This window comes from Triticum aestivum, chromosome 5D (genome assembly GCF_018294505.1).
Source record: "Triticum aestivum cultivar Chinese Spring chromosome 5D, IWGSC CS RefSeq v2.1, whole genome shotgun sequence".
Taxonomy (NCBI): Eukaryota; Viridiplantae; Streptophyta; class Magnoliopsida; order Poales; family Poaceae; genus Triticum; species Triticum aestivum.
This window is the reverse complement of record NC_057808.1, coordinates 184,190,320-184,203,167: the sequence shown is the minus strand read 5'-3', so window position 1 is coordinate 184,203,167 and position 12,848 is coordinate 184,190,320.

Sequence of the window (12,848 nt, the reverse complement as noted above, 5' to 3'; positions counted from 1 at the left end):
GTGGGACTATCGTTATCAACTTTACATCTTTTGGTATTCACACTATGAATATGTGTAACATCACGTTCGAGATTCATTAAGAATAAACCATTGACCAGCGGGGCATGACCATAAAACATATCTCTCATATAAATAGAACAACCATTATTCTCGGATTTAAATGAGTAGCCATCTCGCATTAAACGAGATCCAAATACAATGTTCATGCTCAAAGCTGGCACTAAATAACAATTAATGAGGTTTAAAACTAATCCCGTAGGTAAATGTAGAGGCAGCGTGCCGACGGCGATCACATCGACCTTGGAACCATTCCCGACGCGCATCGTCACCTCGTCCTTTGCCAGTCTCCGCTTATTCCGCAGCTCCTGTTTTGAGTTACAAATATGAGCAACCGCACCGGTATCAAATACCCAGGAGCTACTACAATTACTGGTAAGGTACACATCAATTACATGTATATCACATATACCTTTGGTGTTGCCGGCCTTCTTGTCCGCTAAGTATTTGGGGCAGTTCCGCTTCCAGTGACCACTTCCCTTGCAATAAAAGCACTCAGTCTCAGGCTTGGGTCCATTCTTTGACTTCTTCCTGGCAACTGGCTTACCGGGCGCGGCAACTCCCTTGCCGTCCTTCTTGAAGTTCTTCTTACCCTTGCCTTTCTTGAACTTAGTGGTTTTATTCACCATCAACACTTGATGTTCCTTTTTGATCTCCACCCCCGCTGATTTCAGCATTGAATATACCTCAGGAATGGTCTTTTCCATCCCCTGCATATTGAAGTTCATCACAAAGCTCTTGTAGCTCGGTGGAAGCGACTGAAGGATTCTGTCAATGACCGCGTCATCCGGGAGATTAACTCCCAGCTAAGACAAGCGGTTGTGTAACCCAGACATTCTAAGTATGTGCTCACTAACAGAAGTATTTTCCTCCATTTTACAGCTGAAGAACTTGTCGGAGACTTCATATCTCTCGACCCGGGCATGAGCTTGGAAAACCATTTTCAGCTCTTCGAACATCTCATATGCTCCATGTTTCTCAAAACGCTTTTGGAGCCCCGGTTCTAAGTTGTAAAGCATGCCGCACTGAACGAGGGAGTAATCATCAGCACGTGATTGCCAAGCGTTCATAACGTCTTGGTTCTCTGGGATGGGTGCTTCACCTAGCGGTGCTTCTAAGACATAATCTTTCTTGGCAGCTATGAGGATGATCCTCAGGTTCCAGACCCAATCCGTATAGTTGCTGCCATCATCTTTCAGCTTGGTTTTCTCTAGGAACGCGTTGAAGTTGAGGACAATGTGGGCCATTTGATCTACAAGACATATGTAAAGATTTTAGACTAAGTTCATGATAATTAAGTTCATCTAATCAAATTATTCAATGAACTCCCACTCAGATAGACATCCCTCTAGTCATCTAAGTGAAACATGATCCGACTTAACTAGGCTGTGTCCGATCATCACGTGAGACGGACTAGTCAAGATCGGTGAACATCTCCATGTTGATCGTATCTTCTATACGACTCATGCTCGACCTTTCGGTCTTCCGTGATCCGAGGCCATGTCTGTACATGCTAGGCTCGTCAAGTCAACCTAAGTGTATTGCGTGTGTTCCGAGGCCATGTTTGTACATGCTAGGCTCGTCAACACCCGTTGTATGCGAACGTTAGAATCTATCACACCCGATCATCACGTGGTGCTTCGAAACAACGAACCTTCGCAACGGTGCACAGTTAGGGGGAACACTTTCGTGAAATTATTATAAGGGATCATCTTACTTACTACCGTCGTTCTCAGCAAATAAGATGCAAAACATGATAAACATCACATGTAATCAAAGAGTGACATGATATGGCCAATATCATTTTGCTCCTTTGATCTCCATCTTCGGGGCGCCATGATCATCTTCGTCACCGGCATGACACCATGATCTCCATCATCGTGTCTTCATGAAGTTGTCACGCCAACGATTACTTCTACTTCTATGGCTAACACGTTTAGCAATAAAGTAAAGTAATTTACATGGCGTTATGCAATGACACGCAGGTCATACAAAAAATAAAGACAACTCCTATGGCTCCTGCCGGTTGTCATACTCATCGACATGCAAGTCGTGATTCCTATTACAAGAATATGATCAATCTCATACATCACATATATCTCATTCATCACATCCTTTTGGCCATATCACATCACAAGGCACATGCTGCAAAAACAAGTTAGACGTCCTCTAATTGTTGTTGCAAGTTTTTACGTGGCTTCTATAGGTTTCTAGCAAGAACGTTTCTTACCTACGTAAAACCACAACGTGATATGCCAATTTCTATTTACCCTTCATAAGGACCCTTTTCATCGAATCCGTTCCGACTAAAGTGGGAGAGACAGACACCCGCTAGCCACCTTATGCAACTAGTGCATGTCAGTCGGTGGAACCTGTCTCACGTAAGCGTACGTGTAAGGTCGGTCCAGGCCGCTTCATCCCACAATACTGCCGAAACAAGATAAGACTAGTAGTGGCAAGAAAAATTGACAACATCTACGCCCACAACTGCTTTTTGTTCTACTCGTGCATAGTAACTACGCATAGGCCTGGCTCATGATGCCACTGTTGGGGATAGTTGCAGAATTTTAAAATTTTCTACGCATCACCAAGATCCATCTATGGAGTTTACTAGCAACGAGGGGAAAGGAGTGCATCTACATACCCTTGTAGATCGCGAGCGGAAGCGTTCAAGTGAACGGGTTTGATGGAGTCGTACTCGTCGTGATCCAAATCACCGATGACCGAGCGCCGAACGGACGGCACCTCCGCGTTCAACACACGTACGGAGCAGCGACGTCTCCTCCTTCTTGATCCAGCAAGGGGGAAGGAGAGGTTGATGGAGATCCAGCAGCAGGACGGCGTGGTGGTGGAAGTAGCGGGGATCCCGGCAGGGCTTCGCCAAGCGCAAGCGGGAGAGAGAAGTTTCACGGGAGGGAGAGGGAAGCGCCAGGGGCTAGGGTTCAGCAGCCCTCCCTCCCCCCTTTATATAGGCCCCCTTGGGGGGCGCGCCCTGGGATCCCATCTATGGGGGGCGGCGGCCATGGGGGGGAAACTTCCCCCCAAGCTAGGTGGGGCGCCCCCCACCCCCAGGGTTTCCAACCCTAGGCGCAGGGGGAGGCCCATGGGGGCGCACCAGCCCACTAGGGGCTGGTTCCCCTCCCACTTCAGCCCATGGGGCCCTCCAGGATAGGTGGTCCCACCCAGTGGACCCCGGGACCCTTCCGGTGGTCCCGGTACAATACCGATAACCCCCGAAACTTTCCCGGTGGCCGAAACTGGACTTCCTATATATAATTCTTCACCTCCGGACCATTCCGGAACTCCTCGTGACGTCCGAGATCTCATCCGGGACTCCGAAGAACTTTCGGGTTTCCGCATACTAATATCTCTACAACCCTAGCGTCACCGAACCTTAAGTATGTAGACCCTACGGGTTCGGGAGACATGCAGACATGACCGAGACGCCTCTCCGGTCAATAACCAACAGCGGGATCTGGATACCCATGTTGGCTCCCACATGTTCCACGATGATCTCATCGGATGAACCACGATGTCGAGGATTCAATCAATCCCGTATACAATTCCCTTTGTCAATCGGTACGTTACTTGCCCGAGATTCGATCGTCGGTATCCCAATACCTTGTTCAATCTCGTTACCGGCAAGTCACTTTACTCGTACCGTAATGCATGATCTCGTGGCTAACTCCTTGGTCACATTGAGCTCATTATGATGATACATTAACGAGTGGGCCCAGAGATACCTCTCCGTCATACGGAGTGACAAATCCCAGTCTCGATCCGTGCCAACTCAACAGACACTTTCGGAGATACCCGTAGTGTACCTTTATAGTCACCCAGTTACGTTGTGACGTTTGGTACACCCAAAGCACTCCTATGGTATCCAGGAGTTGCACGATCTCATGGTCTAAGGAAATGATACTTGACATTGGAAAAGCTCTAGCAAATGAACTACACGATCTTTTGTGCTATGCTTAGGATTGGGTCTTGTCCATCACATCATTCTCCTAATGATGTGATCCCGTTATCAATGGCATCCAATGTCCATAGTCAGGAAACCATGACTATCTGTTGATCCAAGCTAGTCAACTAGAGGCTTACTAGGGACATGTTGTGGTCTATGTATTTACACATGTATTACGATTTCCGGATAACACAATTATAGCATGAACAATAGACAATTATCATGAACAAGGAAATATAATAATAACCATTTATTATTGCCTCTAGGGCATATTTCCAACAGCCACTGTTCGCCCGTGGGCATGCGTCGGCGAGCACCGACGAGGAGGTTTCTGGAGGGGGAGAGGGGTCTAGGGGGACGGCAACGACGAGAGGAAGGCGCTGGACATGGCTAGGGGACGAGGGTTCGAGTGAACGAGCTGAGAGGAAGAGGCAGAGGTGCCAGAGCACGTGCATGGGCAAAAATCCATGCGGTCACCACGAGACAATGCAAAGGGTGGTCACAAGGGGATTGCAAACCTTGTGTGGTGGCTAGTCCTTGATTCCCAAGGCATCCCAGAAGTTAAATATCAAGAGAAGGAGCCAAGGAGACGTGTGAGGCTTCGAGTAAAGTTTATTGTATCAAACTTGGCTGTGCACTGCTGATCAAAAGAAAATTGATTGAGGTCAATGGTGTTGTCTGGGGTGATTAGCTTAGGAAAGACTACAATCCTGGGGAATTTGAGGAGAAATGGACCAAGGATTAATATACTTGCTTTGCAACTAACCAAAATGGTCCAGAAAAGAGATCAAGATGATGCACTCAAATGAAGCATCCACTTGAGCTGAAATTTGGCAAGTCTTGATGATTTGGACATATAATGACGCTGTAAAAATTTCATACCAATTGGATGCGCCAAAATGGTACTTGCTTCACAAACTTCCTCATTGTTAAGATACTTGGGAAAATTCTAGAGAATTATTGGCTGCATGAATTGATCTCAAATTTCGCGGAGAGAGGTTTTATGGTCATGAGAATGCTCTCATAAAATTTTAGACAAAATGAAGCAATATAAAATATACTTGCTTCACAACCTGAAAATATTAACAGAATCAAAGATTTGATCCTGTGCTCACCTAGATGATTGGATGGATCGAAAATTTGGAGGAGTGGGTTAATATGAGCACATGAAGAAGTGTGCAAAATTTCAAATCATTTGGATACTCCTAGCTAGTACTTCACAATGCCTTCTGTCTGACAGAAAGTTTGAAAAATTGCTGAGGAAGATTGGCTAGGCAAATAAATTTGAATTTTTGCATGGGTCAATGATTTGGATGTAAAAGCATGCCCAAAAACTTTTGGAGCCAACAAGAAAATATAGGTGGCACTTCCATCACAAAAAGCCACACTGGACAGAAATGAAGAATAATTATTGGGGAATTATTTTTGGGCTAGCACAGGAAAGTTTGGGAATATTTGATCAACATATGACCCAAAGAAATTTTGAGAATTATTTGGGAATTTTGGGTGTGACATAAATATAGATTTCTTCACAACCTAGGGCAAACAGGGTTATTCCTTTAATAGAAAAAAGGAATATTCCCTAGAAAAGAACTTCAGGTTTGGGCTAGAATAGAAATGACATGATCTTGCGAAAGTTTTGAGAATGGTGAACCACTTGGGAGAGGAAATGATGATGATCTCCCAGGTTGCAAGGCCATAGAACCACTCCAAAAAGAAAAGGAGAGCAAAAACCAAATAAATCAAAAGAAAAAGAAAAGGGCCAAAAACCAGGCTGTTACACCTCGGGAGCGCCATCCTGAGGAGCTTGCACTACAAGAAAAATACACTTCCGTGATGATAAGTGTTTGTCATAGTAGGTCACATTTTCTATCATGCATGTACATCCATGACGATTTTATGAAAGAATCAAGATAGTCATACCTGTGCTGTCGTAGAAGTGTTCCATGACATTACCAAAATTATCATCACGGAAGTGTCCACTTCCATGATGATAAATCGCTCGTCATAGAAGTGCTTTCGTCAAGGGTGACCGACACGTGGCATCCACCGTAACGGGTCGCCGTTAAGCTATCGGGTTCCGGTTTGGATCTGATAACCCATTAACAGCCCGGACCAATGGCGATTTTCCACGTGTAAAATTCTCATTCACCGACGAACCACGTGTCGGCTCAGCGTTGGGACAGATGTCAACCGTCCATTCGACAAGAATCGCCAATGAAATGTTGACATGTGGGATGGCCCAATAGAGGCCCATATAATTCTAAAAGCCAGCCCAGGAACATGACCACAAGATTTCGTCAGATCTAATGGGTCAGCCCGTTAACAGCCTAACAATTTCTGGACCAAATTATAGACCACATCATATACGGGCCGTTAAATGACTGCAATATTCTGGGCCAGTTTACGGCCCATATCAGATCCGGCCCGTTAACAACCTGCAATAGTTTGGGCCAAATTACGGTCCACACCTGATCCGACCCGTTAACTGACTTTTATATCTTGGGCCAAATTACGGCCTATAACAGATACGACCCTTTTAACAGCTACTAGGCCATCGGGCACATTGGCGGTCTGATTTGCTCTTTGGCCTCTTAATGGACCATTTAACAGTTCGGCCCGATATTAGTTTCGGCCTGTCAGCGGTCCTGTCTACATATGGGCCTCTTTCGGCCCGGTTTCACTTTCAGCCATTTAAAGGCCCGACTTGCACCTGGGCCTAATTATTGTCCGTAGTTACTTTCGGCCTCTTAACGACCCGTAGTCTTCGTGGATATATTCTAGCCCAAACTGCCTATTGGCCCGTTAAAGGCCCTTGAGAGTGTTGGGCCTAATTTAGGCCCGTTATACATCCGGCCTGCTTCCCGCCTGTCATGTAATTGGGTCAGCCAAGGCCCAAAAACATTTCACCCTGTTAATGGCCCGTCATCCGAATGGCCCAATAATGGGCCCATTTATATTACAACACATTGTCGGCCCGTGATTTGTTCTCCACAATTAGGGCTGAATCAGTTCTCAATCCGTTAAAAGCCTATAATTTTCAGGCCCAATTGAGGCAAGCGGTTTACTCGGCCCTTTAAAGGCCCAAAACTAATAGTGGGTCAGATTAAGACTAGACCTAACTAATTGCCCAAGATGATTGTAGGCCCACGGTTTGGCCCGTACTAGCGATTGGTGACCGGCCAGTTTTAGTATAGAAATTATTGTTTTACAAACCTAACCTATTGGCTCATTGCGCACCGATCGAAGATTACGACCTTTTCTTAGAGTGACGACAGCAGAAACAACAAATAAATTACAACATCATGACGAAGAATAAACCTAGACTATACAACAAAGAAATTACAGCATATTACATCCCCTAGGCATCAAAGTTCGCCGCCAGTGATAATAAAGGGCAACTAGACAGCAGATTACGTAAACTGGGCAGGTCGCCACTAGTGGAAGTTAACAGGCTGGAAAAATAATAGACAGAACTGACAGCACTTCAACACATGTTCAAGAAAGGTGAGCCCGGCCCAGGAGCTGCAGTGCAAGCAGCTTAGCAACCTGATGAGACTATGCTTCTTTGGCGCTCATATCCACCAACTTAAGCTGCATAGCGTCAATAAACGTCCTATAATTACGGTTAATTTTGCATAGAGATTGGAGTTCCAGTCGGATTTGAGCGGAAGCATGTATTTCTGCTTGAATTTCAAACTGAAGTTGTCGAACAGATTCAGGCGGCGACTTCATCGAGCTTGTGTAACTGAGTAAGTTTGACAATACATCAAGATGTGACTTCGTGGTTGTATCCCTACCCTCAAGATGTGTTGTCATCTCCTCTGGAATATGTGTTCGAGGGACAAACAATGGGTTCGTCTCACTATCATTTTGGCAGTTCTTCCTAGCAGAAGTGGTCACCCTGAAAGAGAAACAAGTAGGTAGATAACAGGTTTTGCACGTATAAGCATCAGCGCTGTCAATTCATCTCATTTCTTTGTCAGAAATAAAGAGACACAGTTTAAAATAGCATTAACATAATAGGCATTGTTCATAGTTAAGACGACAGGAAATGGCATTGTGCAGGAGCAGCCAGCTTCACCAGACCAGTCAATTACAGGTCAAGAACACAAGCGTAGATGTAGTTCTGAACAACGTATAAGCATGAATTGTGAGTGTATTGTCAATTTGTGCCATTTCAGATGGGTAAACAAAGAGACATGATTAAATAACATTAATATAATATGGCATTGTTCATAGTTGAGACATAGCAGGATATGACATTGTGCTGTTGTTGGTAGTTTCACCACACCACTGGATTACAGATCAAGAACACAAGCATACACATAGTGCTAAAGAAGATAAATTGCTATGTTTAGTTTAATTACATGGTATGAATAAGGAACTAGGTTGTACTACTAAAGACTGAAATTGAGAAGGACAAACTTATGTTTGTGTACTTCTACTTTATAAACTTTGAGAAAGCAATTTGATGCAGACGCCAAAAATAAATAGCAGTTGCACTCATAGCTATCCAAATATACACAACAAAGTTTGAAGGCTCGAGGAGGACAAACTTACAATAGTAGTGAAGACATGCTCTATAAAGGCCTTGTCCATATTGATGGGGGGCAATTCAAGAAGTTTACCGCACACTCTTCTTCAAGAGTATTGCCTTTATTCTACATTTTTTTAAGAGTAAATATAGATGTGAAAATATAGGAACAAATGGCGATTATTTAACTTAAGATGCAGAGTACAAATGTAAATATAGCATACAGGTAGAAGGCACTGACAAGAGCAATGCGGAGCTAAACTTCTTCAGTAACATTAGTTTCATTCAATATTTTGGCAAGAATAAATGTAGATCTGATGTGTAGAAAAATGGAGGACAAGGGAAAATAAGCTGCAAAGTGTACATGAAGAACTAGCTGACAAGTATAAGTACAGTGATGAAGGACAGCTGATACTTACAAGAACAATGCAGAACTAAATTTCTTCATTAGCATTGGGTTTATTCTACATTAATTTAAGCATTAACATAGATCTGATAATTTGGAGTGAACAGTGGATAAGCAAGCTATAATGCACAATGATGTCACATAATCCACCAGGTATGAATGTAACGACATCGATAGGACAATAGGTACTCACAAGAGCAAAGCAGCGACCAACATAGTTGCGATATCCTAGGTTTTGCGGCGCTGATTCTATCGCCAATATACGTCGGGTGCTATGTGATTTCTCCGGTAGCACCACCTTTTTCAAGGACTTTGCTTGTACTCCTTCAGGTTTTCTGCAATCACCCTCTTCCTTTTGGATGTTTGAAACACAAGAACAACATTTGAATGGAAAAACATGGTATGACAACAAATGGAATAGGTGTTGATAATGGATGGGCATGGCATCTTCACATATATCATGAGTAAACTAAGCAGATGGCGGTGCAATGAAGCAAAAGAAATGAAAGACACCTTATGCAAGATATGTGCAACCAATAAAACCTTGCCAAATTAGAATATGCACCTTATTGGGTGAACAGTATAGGCCATCTGTCTTTGACTCCTTGAGCTCAGAATAGTCATTAGGATCATATTCTGAATACGAATATATAGGTCGGGAGCATGTGGGTTTCATTGCATCCACAATGGACCTCAATCCCTGGATGCCAAGCTTGTTAACCATGAACTGTTCCGCAATATTCTTCTGATGTGCGCATTCTTATATTCATTGTGATTACGTACAATATCTGTAAAACATGAAAACACAAATAGTAGTGAGATTATCTTTGTAATGCATAGGATATTTTAATATAATAGAGGCTCCCTGTAAACCCTAGTGTGCTATCACTGGATTTTGATGAGAGAGCCCATGTGTGCTGTAATATGGTGAGTAGATTAATATAATGTGGCACAACTACACAAAAAATAGGCTCCCTGTTGGGAGCCCCAGATGTAAGGATAGTTGGCAGATGATAGGTTCATAATATACCGTATAGAAAGTTTATTGCCAAACCATGATAACGAGAGCGCAGAGCCAGTAGGAAGATCGTAGTGTAGATAATAGGGGTACACCATAACCACCATAAATAAATCGGGAAAGCGGAACTGGCTAGAAAACACAGGGTTTTGCCGCTAGTAATATGCCGCCTATCATTCACCTACAGGCCATCACTATTCATCTGAAGGTGCATAGCTGTTAATATCAGTTTATTCTATCAAAGACCGCGCGGCTCCCACCATTTCCGGGGTATTATGGCAGACCAATTGGAAGTGCGAAATCGTTTAGCAGAACCGGCCCAATAGAGTTGTCGACTGCAGATGTCCCTACTCCCCTTCCTGACAAGGAACATACTGTGCTTACTAAAAAACAGAAGAGGGACATGTTAAATAATAGAAGGGGAAGCATATTATTGAGATTCCCCTTCTTTCTATACAATGTTGGTTGCCAACACATGATGAATCAGAGCGCTCAAATGCAATTCCATGATGTCTCTCTATATGTGGCCACATGCATTTGGAAACAGAATTGGGAGCATTAGCTAACCAATTAAATGTGTGTCTGTTTGCTAATGTCAGTATCATATCACATTCATATTTGAAGAACCTTAGGACGTATGATTGGTGTGCTATTTAGCTTTAAAGGGTGGATAGCTGCTAGTAGGACACAAAGCACCTACGCAGATCGTAGTGTAGATATAATGGGAAAACCCTAACCATTAGGAGTAAAATCAGGAAAGTGGAACTTGCTGGAATATATGTGCTATTGTCGGTACGGCTAGAAAGGCTTCGTATACCAGCTCCCTACAACTGAAGGCGCAGTACTGTTACTATCAGTCTAACTCTCAAAGGTGACACATACAATCGAATACGAAGAGTTGAAAACATCCATGACAATCGATATGAAGACCAACACGAAGAGTTGAAAGAGTCCATGACAAGCGATCGAATAGATCTGTACACTGCAAATGTCCCTCCTCCTCTTCACTACAAGGAACATACTGTACAACTATTATACTCCCTCTGTTCCTAAATACAAATCTTTGTAGAGATTCCACTATGGATCACATACGGATGCATATAGATACATTTTAGAGTGTAGATTCACTCATTTTGCTCCATATGTAGTCCATGGAGGAATCTCTACAAAGACTTATATTTAGGTACAGAGAGAGTACTTACAAAGGAAGAACAGAAGAGGAGCATGCTAAAGAAGAGCAAGCAGATTTTGGACAATAAAATGTTGGTTGGCCACACATGATGAACCAGAGCACATAAAGAAAGCAACTCCCTATTGTCCCTCGATATGTGGTGCATGTGCTTTTTGAAAGTAAAGTAGGAACATTAACTGACCAATTAAACATTCTCAGTTTTAGTACATGTCAGCATCAAGATTCGTATTTGAGCATCTAAATTTGGAATTATGAGTGGCATGTCGTTTAGCTAGATGGGTTGAGGAGCACTGCTTGCACGTCTGTCTCGAAGCACCTATGATAATAGTACTGAATATATGGGAATGTCTACATGCAAGTCGCCTAACTTTTTTCATATGGTTAGTCGACCCACTACAAAAAAGACACATCCGTGACATTTTGGGCCGAACGAATTTTTTTTCTGTCATACTTATCACACTTCTATGACGATGATTGTGACAAAACCCGGTATCCTCATAGATGTGTTGGAGTCCTACTTCTATGACAAAAAATCATGACAAAAAATGGGCTTTTCATCCTGGGTGGGCCGGAGACGCAACTGCATGACATTCTTTGGGCCGTCCATGACGGAAAAACCATGGTAGAAGCGAGGGCGAGGAAAATATCGGGGAGTTCGCGGTTACGGTGGGTGGTCGGGGGCCGAGCGATGCGCATTTCTCTCGTATGTACGCGCGTGTGTGCGAGGCGTTGGGCTCTAACTGAACCCGAGCGAGGCGTTGGGCTCTAACTGAACCCGAGCGATTGCACTGCAGGCTACGCGTTACTGAACCCGAGCGATCGATCGATCCCTTGCTGTTAACTGAACCCGAGTGTGATTCCTTCGCTACTCCTGCTAACTGAAGCCGATCGATGCTGCCTCTGGATGAACAGTGAGCGTTGTTGAGGGGGTTTGGATGAACAGTTCCCGGTGGGGGGTTGGATGAACAGGACCCAGTGGTAGTAGAGGTCGTTGTCGCTAGATGAACAGTACCCCGATCGATTGAGCCAGTGGATGAACAGGACCCCGTGGAGGGCTAGATGAACAGGACCCCGTGGAGGGCTGGATGAACAGGACCCCGTGGAGGGCTGGTTGAACGGTAGCCGGTGGAGGGCTGGATGAACAGTAGCCCATGGAGGGGTGGTTGAACAGGACCCCGTGGAGAGGGCTGGTTGAACAGTAGCCAGTGGAGGCTAGATGAACAGGAGCCCATGGATGAACAGTCGCAGGTGGAGGCTGGAGGAGGTCGACGGTGGATGAACAGTAGCCCGTGGAGGCTGGAGGAGGTCGACGGTGGAGATGAACAGTATCCCGTGGAGTCCCGTTTTGCGGTACGCCACACCCCTCCCGATGAACAGGACCCGCGTTTCGACCGTAGCGCTCCAACACAAGTCTGTTTCCTCCGTTTTGCTGTACGCCACACCCCTCCCGATCAACAGGACCCCGTTTCCACCATAGGAGGTCCGTTTCCTCCGTTCTGCGGTACGCCAGACCCCTCCCGATGAACAGGATCCCGTTTCGACCATGGCCGGTCGAACACAAGGCAATTTCCTCCGTTCCGCGGTACGCCAGGCCTCGTTTCCATCGCCTGTTCCGTCCAAGCCGGTTGGCTCCCGATGAACACGACGATGACGCAGTTTCTCCGTTCCGACCCA